Consider the following 13,744-nt stretch of genomic DNA (forward strand, 5'->3'; position numbering starts at 1 on the left):
GTTGACATATAGTAGGCTTTCCTTTAAAACGGTTTTGTAATACTTTAAGCTAGATCATGTAAAGCATAATAAATGATGGAATATTTCACAAATGGACAAAAAATGGTCACTTCAAATGAAGTTGAATAAAACCAGGAGAAAATTACTGGAATCTATTTTGGCAATTAATTGAAGTTACGGATTTTATAATTAATTGCCAATGGCTAAAATAGCACCTCTCCATTTCTGCTACTTTAGATGTTTTTAAAGGAAATAATGAATTTTACAAAACTAAATATGGTTAATTAAGAATATTATTTAAACTTAGGCAAAATTCTATCATGGCCCCCAAGATTCCCAGTAGGTGGTGCACCTTCTCCCAGTTACTCAATCAAACACTCATATAGGTATTGCTGTGAAAAGATTTTGCAAATGTAACTAAGGTCCCAAATCAATTGAAAATTGGATAGGAGATTATCTAATGGATCTGACCTAATCACCTAAAATCAACATCAGGAAGTCAGAGATTCAACATGAGAGAGATTCTATACAATAGCAATTCATTATTGGCTTTGAAGCTGGTGGGGTCGTGTGACAAGGAATGTGGGTGTTAATTGGGAGCTACAAGACGGCTCTGGAGGAAACAAAAGCCTCAGTCCTACAACCACGAGTAACTAAATTATGCCAAAATTCTGAAAGATGTTAGAAGCAGATTCTTCCCCAGAACCTCTTGCCTTGAACTCAGCTCATCTAGCAATTTGATTTTAGCCAAGAAATTCCTGAGCAGAGAATCCGGTCATGCTATGTTTGGACTTCTGTCTCACAGAACTATGAGCTAATGGATATCATGTCAAGCTGCTGAAGTTGACATCATTCTTTTTAAGCAATAGAAAACAAATACAAACTGACATTCTTTAATGTTAAATTTCTCACATTTGGGCATTTTTAATTATTTTGAAGATTTTAGGTTTGTCAATTTTATTCTTTTTATACTGGTCAACAGATAAAGTATAATTGTCTGAATAGTGAACATATTACACTTAAAGTACATCATTCTTAACAGATGTCAGAGTTTCTCAAGCATGGAAATAGTAGACACACCTATGATTTCATAACGCTTCTTTTAATATATTACCTGTCCTTCAGTTTCACAGTAATGACAGACAAATGTAAAATTTTTTTAGCTTTGAACCTCTAATACTTTCAGTTTTGAGCCTTTCACCAAGAAACAGAGGACTCTGAGCCCCATGTAACTATCATGGTGTCTGTTTCAGATACAAGAAAGAAAAAAAAAGCAAACAATAATAATTTATGAGTTATTATTACCAGGTGGATTATGTTCAAAATTGTGGTATTTAAATTTTATCCTGGATTTATAAATGTAACTTTTCCTGAAGGCAATCGTGTTAGATGGGAGATTAAAGAATTGCTAGTGTTGTGAAAAATATTTGCCTCAAGGCCTGTCTCCTGATCTCCAGAAATATCTTGTCTAATACATCCTGTGGAATTGAAGCAACTAAATGACAGGAAAATACTGTGTGTGGGATGCAAGCCACTACATTTTCTGAATTTTTTTTTTCTGCTTTGTACAAACCACTTCATCAGCATTACCTTTTTTATCTTCATGGCCAGGCTATTGCAGTAAGTACCGTCATTATCTCCATATTACCAATGAGTTAGCTAGAGTTTAGTGGGGCTAAGTAACTCGTCTAAGATTGCATGGCCAGCAAGAGGCCATGACAGGATCTCAACCAGGCTTACTGATCTTTGCTTAGTCACTGCCCAATGTTTCCTTCGTGACTGAACATGAGAAACTGAATACCTTCAAATTAAATCAAGTTACTTCATAAACGTTGATGTTTTAAAGCATGTTTAAAATACTTCTAAAATATTTTAGAAAATGCTACATATAGCAGGTTTTCCATTTTAAATTTAATTTGAAGTCTTTGAAAATTTTTTAAAAACTGACTTCTTTTAATTACATATGGTAGAATCAATATCTTACATATGATAGAATCAATTGCACAATAAGTTGCAATTGTGCAACTTATTTTTTCTAGTTGTTTTTTAGTTATAATTAACTTCATGTAACTGTGGTCAGAGAACAGATGCTGAGTGATTGCAATCATGTGAAATTTGGTGCAGCTTAATCATAATGTCAAGAAATGTTACATTTGCAATATTCCATGGTGCTCTATGAAATGCTCCATGGAAAGAATCTGTATTCTGTCATTATCGGCTACAGATATGAATGGAAAATAATGTCAAATAGGTCAGGTTTGTTAATTGTGGTGTCATACCCTCTGAATCATGACTGAGTGTTTTCTGCTTATTTCATCAACTATGGAAAGTGTTCTATTATGATTGTGGATTTATTTGTTTCTCCTAGTTGTGTTGGGTTTTTCTATCCTACAGGTAAAGCTATGAAATTGGATGCATATAGATTTAAAATTGTTATATCTTCCTGGAGGACCATTTTATCATTGTGAAAAGTCATCTCTTCTCTTAGAATGTCTTATCTTAAGGTCTACTTTCTGATATTGTTATACCTATCTCATCCTTCATTGATTAGATTAATGCTATTTACATTCTCCCATCCTTTCAGTTCAATGTTTCCATATCTTTAGATTTAAAGTTTACCTCTGGTAAGCAACATACACTTGGGTTTTATATTTTATCCAGTCTTACAATTCTGTAGTTCTAGAATAGTTAACTTAGATTTATAATTACTGACCCACATGGACTATAACAACATTTTTCTTATTTGTTTTCTATTTTGTCTATATGATATTAATTACTTTCTGTTGAATGAAGAAATAAACTACTTATCTGCTTTCTTGCCTTTTTAAAATTAATAAAAAATATTTTCTTATCCTGTTTTCTCTTTATGGAATTATTAGTTATCTAAACATTAAAATGACTCCTTGATTAATTAAAATGTAATAAAAATTTTTATCTTTGGCCTCAATAGTGTTATAATAAGAGAACTCTTTAGTTACATTTATTTCATATGCACCTTAATTTTATTGTTTGATGCATTTTGATTATACTTATATTTTAATGAACACAAGATGTTATTACTAACTTCTAGAGGAAATATTTATTTATATTTATCTACATATTTGCCATTTCTGTTTTCCCTCACTTTTTCTTGCATTTCTGTGTTTCTCATTGAGATTGCGATATTTCTACCTGAAGAACTCCAGTTAATGATAACTTTTATTAAAATTCTGTTGTCCCATTAACCCTTAAGTTTTTATTTGCTGAAAATGTCTTTACTCTGACTTGATTTTTGAAAGTTATTTTTATTTCTTAGAGAATTATATGTTGGCAGTTATTTTCTTTCTGGATTTTAAAGTAGTATCCCATTGCCTTCTGAGTCCCATTGTTTCTTTTAAATATTGAGCAGTAGGTCATAGTATTGCTCCTTTGAATCCATTGTGTCCCTTTACTCCTCCGGTTGCTATGTAAGGAGTGCTTTTTTAAAAAATTTTTATGATAATCAATGCCATTAACATAGTTTAAAAAGCTACTGTTTATCAAATTGTAAACTGCACCTTTTACTTATGCTGTACATGTATGGAAATATCTAGAATGTATATAGAATGTTCAGTTCTTGTCAGTTAATTCATGTTTTTGCCTAATATATTATTATAATTTTTAAAATTTAGATATATTAAAACAAACCATTTTAGCATATATGTTTACAACTTATATTAAAATATTTTTAATTGTGTCTAATCTGAGTTTCAATTTCTTTAAATATTCCATAAACAGTTATAATTAAAAAATTACTCATAGAATATTAATCACTGTCTCTGTATTAACTTTGCTTTTTGATAGATGAATAGACAGAAAGGTAGATAGGTAGGTAGGTAGATAGATAGGTAGATAGATAGATAGATAGATAGATAGATAGATAGATAGATAGATAGTTTTTGGCTTATGTTCTCAGAAAGATATTCCAAAGAGAATAAATAATGACAAATTCATACTCCCCAAGATATTATTATTCAGCAGCAGGATAAATGATCTTTTTACAAAGTCATCTTATATAGTGGTTTTTCTATTCTGTTCTGTTTTTTATACTAAGTTTATACTGAGATACTAAAATAATATTGTACATTTCTGAACCCAGTATTTGTTGATGAAAGAGCTATGTGTTGTAATTGCCATGTTCCCATCACAGCTCCTTGAATAGAGTAGGAGCTTGAAAAACATTTGTTGAATGAATAAATGATGATATGTTTGGATTAATCAATGAATGCCTTTGAATCTAGGTTTTCTGACTTAATGCTCTGTCTTTTAAATTACTTCCAAATGTATTATCTTTTTTCGGCTGCCATTTTAGTTTTATACTTATTAAAAACCATTTCCCTTCACTATAAATTTCCCCAAGTATAATGATTTTACAAGGTACAGCCTGTATGAGGTATTGACTGACATATGGCTCGGTCTTTAGAGCTTTCCAGAGAATGCAGGTTATGGTGGAGACAGTGAGCACCCTGTTGAGATCAAAGTTACTAATTCTTCAAGGCCAAGCTTCTTAAAAGCCTGTTTCTTGGCATAATATACCTTGTCTGCTTCGGAATATAAGACAGGATGAAATGTCTTATAAATTTACCGTGAAAAATAGAAGAAAACCAAAATAAGTATGTTGCCATTCTCTTATACCCAATGGCTGAAGAAGCATTGGCAGCAGGAACAAGCTAGAACAGACAGAGGAAGTAAGTGAGGCCATGCTCTCTCTTACTCCCCACCTAAGAAGTCTTTAACATCTGACATTATTACAACCAAATGTGAATACAAATTATGGGATCATACAGAGATGTCATTAAGGGAGTTCACCAGCTGGTAGGAAGAGGGAGAGACAACAAAGAAAAATCAATAGTAGTTGCTGAAATATTAAACCTTTTCATGTTACAGTTGTTCCCAGGAGATCCAATTTGCATACAGATTTTATTTCTTTTATTAAACTTTCTGATTTGCATAATCTTTTCCAGCATTGTATTGAGCAACTGATCAATTCCAGTGCCTTAAACATTTCCTCTTTCTGCATCTTTTCAGTCCAACTATTGCAGTGAATAAGCAATTCTCTAAGCATAAGTTTGGCTATACTACAAGAGATGCTGACATGGAAAAAGAATGTATTAACCTTAACAGAAACCTTAGTGAAAATGTGAACACATTTTTTCTCATATAAAGATACTTTCAATACTGGTAAAAAAAAATGTAAATGTTAAGTATTGAGCTACAAGGACTTTTCAAAATGTGTAGATTACCAAAACAATAAATAAAACTGACTATTTTTTTTCTGGCTTATTTTTATTTTTTGTTTCTCTTTTTGAACAAAAATATCAAAATATTTTTGTAGAGTTACAGGTTTACTTAATGGAACAAATCCTTCTAGTATCAATTTATATATAGTTTGCACTAATTTAGTCAGACCTCTTTTTGTTGCTTATACCCTCAAATATACTTAGTCTTATTTTTTTTAAGTCTTTGGCATGGATTTGTACTGAAAGTAATCTTTAGGAACATTTTCAGCTAAGATGCTTTATGCTTTGGAGGAAAAATGCCAGCATATGAAGAACAGTATTGAGGAACCCAATAACCAGCATAATCCCCACCCTCCAAGCAATTTCAAACAGATTAGGAGTTTCAGATAATAAACCCTAAGGGATTTATGTGATAAAACCATGTTGAAGAAAATTCATTAATACATCAAATTGTGAACATAAGCCATGTTGAGGAAAATTCATTAATACATCAATTTGTGAGCATAACCAGTATATTTGAGATGTTTGTTTATGTCCCATGAAAATTTCAACAATTTAGCATTATATTTGAATGAACTAAAATTTGATCCCATTCAAGATCAATTGTTTTCACAAAATAGATTTCTATCTTCTGTACATTAGCAACATGTCAGCATAGAAACAAAAGATTTGGCATGTTACTGAAGTCTTTCCTACATGAAAGTATTTAACAAAAGTAAGAAGCTGTTTTAAACTGCAGAATGAATTAAATATTTAAATTTTCACTCAAGTATACTTTTTGAAATAGGGTCACTGGGATTTGGGGAATCAGGAATTACACATTATTGAAAGACTAAGCCTTGATTTTAAGATAACCATTGAAAGAAATGTAAACAAAGGCAGCAACCAAAGGGATAATAATTACAGTAAATTTAGTTTACTAAAGTCAAATTTTTCTAGTTCCCCAAGGATAGTGTTTTCTTTATGCATCCTATAGCAGCCAATCTTTCTTACTCTCTAGGTATTAGAAATTATTCATTTTCTATGGATAGTTTCCTGTACATTATTTAATAGCATACAATAAAATTACCTAAGACCAAATCTGAAGTATTGCTGTACCATTGGCAGAAGACAGTGTTAGTAACATGCACACAATTCTCTGAAATATTGGAAGACAGAAGAAATGCAACTTTTTACAATACAACTAGCTAAGTTATAACCCCTCCTACCACCGAATTTTATATGGCATGAATTTATACTTTTCAGTCGTCAGGAACAATAGGGACAGGTGTACATGGACTCATCCTGGCAGAATGTCCTCTTGGTGTATTCATGTGGATTTTATTTCTATACAAACACACCCATCTACCCTAGCTTTCCCTCTCAAGCCAGGGAAAGATGGTGAGAGTAGGGGTATATAAACATAATTAAAAGATAGCTATCTTGGGTGCTAGGAGAAATGCAAATGATGGGACTAAAAGCAAAACTTGTAACAGAATATCTTATTTTCCTTCCTTTCATGAATCCCCCCACCCCCACTTCTCTCTTTCTGTCTCCATTTGACTGATACCATCACTCACTCTCCCTCCCCACCCCCACTGTACAGACAAACTTAAAAGTATATAAATGCCATCTGTTTCATTGCCAATTCAGTGCTAACCATTGCTGATAGATAAGCTTCACAGAAATAGTAAAAGCTTTTAAGATAAATCAATTAAAAAAAACACTTCCGGAAGAACAACTCAGGTAGCCATGAACAATTATCTACTATTTTCAAATCCACAGATTTGACACAAAACAATTCCCAATAAAGTTAATTTTATATTTTATATGATTATATTTGATGATTTTCAGAGGGAAGGTAAAATCCTCTAATTATATCTGAGTTCACACTAGACAGAACATTGGACTAGTGAATGGAACATAAAGGATAAACAGTGCAAGTAATGAAACAGGCAGTAATTCATTAGTAAGTTATTCACATTGAGATAAACCACCCTACATATCATCAAGTAAGTTAGAAGTTCTATTCTTAACAGATATTTATTATCTCATTTTTCACAGAAGGTATGTGTACTCATAAACAATTAGAATTACATTGCTAACCCACGATGATGTTTTGAAGGTCAAAGCTCCCTCTTTGCCTAAACATTCATTTTCTACTCAGATAAAATGAAACCTAAAAAAGTCTCTCCTTGTCTGGGATACAAACAGATATCAAATATCTTCTCAAATTGTTTATGTTCTACAAACGTGTAAGAAGTACTTTCCTCCACTTCCGTCTCAGAGTCATTTCTCATGAACCTCTGGATAACAGGGCACCTTTTTTATTTACTTAGGGAAATGCATTGAGCATCTAACCACACTTTGGTCTCATTAGAAGACAGTCTTTATTTGTGTATTTGCATTATTGCCTGTCCCAGACCTATTCATTCAGATTGCAAGTAAATTTCAATGTACCTGATTCAGCTGGTTTCCTGACATTGATGACGACTCACATTTCATGTTGGATATCTAATCTACAGAGTGACCCTGATGTGAACGAAATAATCTAATAACACACCATATGATACAAAAATATTAAGATGAGGAGAACCATTGCCTATGGAAAAGATTTCTATAAGGTAGCTAAGGGCACAGCATGGCTGAGGCCTATGCAGAAAGGGAGGTTGCATAAAATAGTGCACTTTAGGGAGCAAATGGAGACATTTTGCAACTCCTGATCCTGAGACGCATAATAAAAACTATATTCACCTTAATCTGAATAAACATCTTTCATTATACAATTAATTTATTTTACTTAGACTCTGTTCATACCCTTCTTGCCTAAAGGAAATGACCAAAAGAGGAATACGTTCAATTATTTTCTTCATTCAGATACTTATAATTAGAAAATATTTCTATCTTCTAAAATGTCTTTAGATGAGCTATAACTTAATTAGCAAACAGATATCTTGGTCTTTTCAAGTGGTCTTAGCAAGAAAAAAGTGACAGAAAAAGAAAGAAAAGGAAAGCATAAATCTAGTTACATCAGAAAACACTGCAAATACTACACCTAAATGTAATTAATGAATTATTACGGCTAAAATATGCATTTTATGAGATTTTTTCCATATCCACAAACACAAGTAAACACAAGAATTTTTAAATGTCTTTTTGGACTAACACTTTAATTTTGGAGGATGTGAGCTTTACAAATTTTTCCCAAATATATCATAAGAAAATTAATGATTTGATGCATTTTAGCTATTTTTGTAATTGGTGATTTCACATTAACAACAAAAACAAGCATTAACACTTAATGAATAGTAACAATGCATCAGGCATGGTATTAAGGGCTTTACATTTTGCATGCATTATGTAATTTAATCTCATAATAACCTTATGAGACTGTTACTAATGCCCTCATTTCACAAATGAGAACAACTATTTTCAGTCACAAAAAGATAGACATTATTTATATTAAAAATTTTTTCTAAGGAAGTATTTAAAAATCTAATTTTTATTTATTTGTGAGATTACTAAAATATCTAATTATTATATAATATGCCATATACAGTTTGAGGATTATGTATTAATAGAAATGGTTTTTCATTACACAATCCTAAAAAGTTTAGCAGTTCAAAAAAATTTAACTATAAAATGCATACCTCAAAGTTTTTCATGTTTTCCAGTGCTGCTTCTTATGTTCCATGATGATTACCAGGGTTTTTGTTTATCACTCACAGATACTAATTTTTAGCTTTCTAAAATTCTACAGTTTTCTATAATCCTGAGCACAAAACTTGTATACAGTTTGATATAGTGGGAAAATGGAATGTCCTCGATACACAAATACCTTGTTTATTCACATATTTTGAGGAAATTATATTCTATTTTTAGTGTAGTTTTTAATGCAAAAATATGCAAAAAACACATACACAAACACATACACACTCTAAACCCCTATAATGGGAAAATCAATAAAATATAGATATTTCTGTTTATTACCAAAAAGGAGCTGTACAAACAAGTTAGTTTTTAAAAAGGAGAATAGCATTTTTTTTCTTTCAGTTAAACAATTCTAGTCAGAGGCAAAAAAAAAAATTAATGTTTTCAGAATTAGTTATAAAGGATGAATGCATAGTATTCAAGATATAATCTATAATGCACCACTCAGAACACCCTTCAGAAATTAAGGACTTATTCTCCAAGTGCCGAAAGTGTTGTTACCTTTGAGGCTTGCCTCAACTCAGCGCTGCCTTACACAAGGTCACATTCCCATACTAGGGCAGACTGCAAGCAATGCCTGATCAACGTGGAGGTATCAAAGACAGCCCCCTTCCTTAGTGGGGAAAACTCTGAATGAATATCCTAGCCTCAACTTCCACTGACATCTCATCAGACTTTAACTGCCCCCTCAAACTAGTCTTACTTCTGTCACTTGCCTTCCATAGGTGTTGCTCTGTAAAGCTTCCTAGATAACCTCTTGCACACTAATCTCGGTCTCAGAGTCAGCTTTGTGGGGAACTCAGCATGGGAAAATATTCCTTGTTTTGTTTTGTTTTACTTGAGTAACTCCCCCACCAAAGGCATTCAAGGGACAGCAATGATAGTAACCAACGGAATGGAACAGTTAAGAAACCTCAGAATCAAGTGGCCAGCTTTGTATGTCAGTCTGACAGGGCAAGCTGCAAAGAAGGTGCAGCCCATCTGGTGCTCCTCTGAAGAAAGTGATATGGTGAAACAGGCCAGGACACCAGGAGAATTTTAAGGATCTATCTCTTATAAAAAGGCTTGGCCAGTTTTGAAAATAGTTATATTTCATTTTTATGATTAATATTCGAATAGTGAAAATAATCTGATAAATTTGTCATCTGTTAAAGTGGGCATCAAATTATTCCTTACAAATACATGATTTTTTTTGTTAAAATACTCCAATGTATTTTTTAAATTTCTAATTTTGAAGAAAAATGGCCAAAATGTTACAAATTTAATTGCCATTGTAAATGTCACTGTAAGAATAATGGTTTTGACTAAAATTAAATTTATTCAAATGTCAAAGTAAAACTTTAGTAAGAGTAATTTCTTACTAATCTGAAGATGTCAGTTTCCTTTTTTTTTTTTTTTTTGAGATGGAGTCTCGCTGTGTCGCCAGGCTGGAGTGCAGTGGCGTGATCTCGGCTCGCTGCAACCTCCGCCACCCGGATTCAAGCAATTCTCCTGCCTCAGCCTCCTGAGTAGCTGGGACTACAGGCACACGCCACCACGCCCGGCTAAATTTTGTATTTTGTATTTTTTTTTTTTTTTTTAGTAGAGATGGGGTTTCACCATTTGACCAGGATGGTCTCTATCTCTTGACCTCGTGATCCTCCAGCTTGGCCTCTAGTTTTCTTTTTATAATGTAAATCTACAGATTTGAAGAGACATATTGTCCCTGTCAAGTTGAAATAGGGAGATTTGGGTGTAATTCCATTTAATTTACCACAGACTTACATGGCATCTTAGTAATTCAAATAATAAATCTTTCTTATATAATTAAAATTGCAACTCTAGTTTCAAAATTTGAAAAAGAAAAAAAAAGGAATGTACACCTTATTTCTCTATTGAAAATGGCCGGACACACTTGCCTCATAGAACCAACATTTCTAAAACATTGCTTTTGAGTAAAAGCACACATAAAATATATTTCAGGGTATTAAATTGAATTACTTTGGCTTCATGTTTTGCTTGTAAAGCAAAATTTCTTACCCTGCCTTCTCCTAACATGTACTGAAGGAACAAAACCCTTCACAACTTTTCTCTATATTGTGAAATCAAAGATGACTTGTTTTTAAAATTCATTTAATATTTCTTAGGGTTTTCATAATGGCTCACAACAGAACAGAGTTGATAATAATTCTCCCAAGGAATGTGCTCAAGAACTGACCCTTTTCCTCTTATTTAATTCCAATCAGTCTTTACTTTTTTCATGCTTTGTTTCATGCAGCTATAAATCCTCTGCATGCAGGGCAATACACCAACAAATCTGTTTAAGGAGTCTGGCCCAATTTCTTCATGAGTCTTTAGGGTATTTTCTCTAGGTCCTTATGAAATCATATAAGGTACTGAAGAATTCTTGGAATACAATTTTAAAGTAACCACACAGTTAATAAAAGACAACAAAAATTATTTTTTATAAATTTTGAGTGAAGAAAACTTATAATTAGCTTTAAGAATATATTTTGCTTAATATTTTAGCTAATGACACATGTACCAACTATAAGTTTTTCTCAAAAACATGCAATGCTACCAAATATTACACTCTTCCCCTTAAAAGATTTTGTTAAAAGTAACAAAAATGCACCATCTTCTTTCTTTTAAGCTACCTGCTGCTAAACATTGTGAAAAAGAAAGGGGAAAAAACCAGCCCTGTACTGGGAAATAAATTTGATACTCACAAGTAAGCATCAATGTTATTACACATTTATCTGGTACTTGCAGCTAAGTGATGTTTTACTCCCGTTAGACATAAACAATCTCACAAAACATCTACTTCGTACAACGTCACTGAGCAACCCACAAAATGGCAAACATTTCTCTGACACATTTACCCATCACATCTTTAACTTTAGTCTATCCTTTCTATAGATGAAATTGATCCATACATCCAATAACAAAATTGCCCAGATTTCTAATAATATCCAATGTAAAGCAAATATCTTGTTCAAATTACTCAACCAATGTCCAAATTGTATAAGAAGTTCTTTCTAACACTCTCTTACCAAGTCACACCATTCTTCACTTTGTGAACGTTTTGCCTCCCTGCAACCAGGATAAACTCATTAAATCAAAAGTGTGTTCCTGGCAGTTTTTGACTGAAAGGAATTGGCAGTGGCAAGATGTTTGGGCTATTCATAGAACATTAGTGTTTGCTCTAAAGGAAGGGTCTTACAAGCAACCTACAGATGACCAGATCTTCAAATTAACTTTTAAATATTTCTGTCCAATAAGTGTAAAGTACTTTTCTAATTTTCAAAATTAGGAAACGATTTTGTCAAAGCTAATGAAGCTGTGCTCTAATCTATATACTTTCTTGCTTAAAGAGAAGGAATGATTTATTAATTGTCATGCATCACATCTTGTTTGATGACATTTATTAAAGCTTTCTGGCTTCTTTTCTGCAGTCTCGATAAAAGTAATTATTAAAGTTTTTCATTGATAATCACTGCTAATCACTAATCAATACTTTTTACATTTTAATGGATCTCTTTTAGCAATTTTTAGCTACCCCACAGGTATTAATTACATCAAGACTCTTTGAACTGACCACAAATAATGAAGGGATTATCTCTCTTAACATAATGTTCTCCAGTTCCGTCCATTATGTTACAAATGACAGAATTTCATTTTTCTAATGACAATAATATTTCATTATGTATTTTACTACATAAGTCAGACACAGAAAGACAAATAATGCATGTTCTAACTTATATATGGTAGCTGAAAAGGTCGATCCCTTCGAGATAGAGAGTGGAATGATGGTCACCAGGGGATGGGAAGAGTAGTAGGAAGAGGGCTAAAGAAGGGTTGGTTAATGGGTACAAAAATACAGTTAGAAGGAATAACGTCTAGTGTTCAATAACACAATAAGATGACTGTAGTTAACAATAATTTTTGTATATTTTAAAACCACTAGAAAAGTGGAATTGGAATGTTCCTTACACAAAAAATAAACATTTAAGGGGATGAATATTGTAGTAATTCTAATTTGATCATTACATATCATATGCTTGTATGGAAATGTAACCCACCTGTACCCACAAGTACCCTATAAATACGTATAAGTATTATGTATCCATAAAAATTAAAAATAAAAAGTTAGAAAAATTAACCTATAAAAAGAAAAATTCAATTAAATTTAGCTTGTTTGTGAATTTTCAATATGCTTAATTTATGATTAGATACTGCATATTAATACAATACTGTTAATAATAAGAGACAATATTCTGTTTTTAAATATATGAATTTATCAAATGTACAAATGGATTTAGTTACTTGGATACAGAGAAATCAAACTTTTTCATTTTTTCTTATATATAAAATTAATTCTCAATCCCTTCTCCCTTTGCCTATGTTGGTTTGAATATTGGTTCAAATTTCCTGAAGAAATTTTGTTGATTACATACTAACTGATAGTCTTAAGCCGTAATCAAACTCTTTATATTTAAGAATCTCCTTGGGAGCAGGAGATAATTACTTATGATCTATATTAAAGTGACCTTGGAGTTTCCAACAAAAAAATCTCCAAGTCAACTTTTAAGAGCAGACATAAGTGACTATCTTTATTTATTATCTTCCTGCCATATGTTGCAGTCCTATCACAAGACCCACCACTAAGAGACTTCAAGAAGCTACAAAGGCTTATATACTTTTACATACGATTTTCTCTTTTGGTAATCTATCATAAATGAAAAATCTAAAATTATAGCGTCATTTATAATAGTATACAAAAAATTGAGGACAAAAATGTAAATAATTACTATAGA

Source organism: Pongo pygmaeus, chromosome 10, assembly GCF_028885625.2.
Source record: "Pongo pygmaeus isolate AG05252 chromosome 10, NHGRI_mPonPyg2-v2.0_pri, whole genome shotgun sequence".
NCBI classification, from domain to species: domain Eukaryota; kingdom Metazoa; phylum Chordata; class Mammalia; order Primates; family Hominidae; genus Pongo; species Pongo pygmaeus.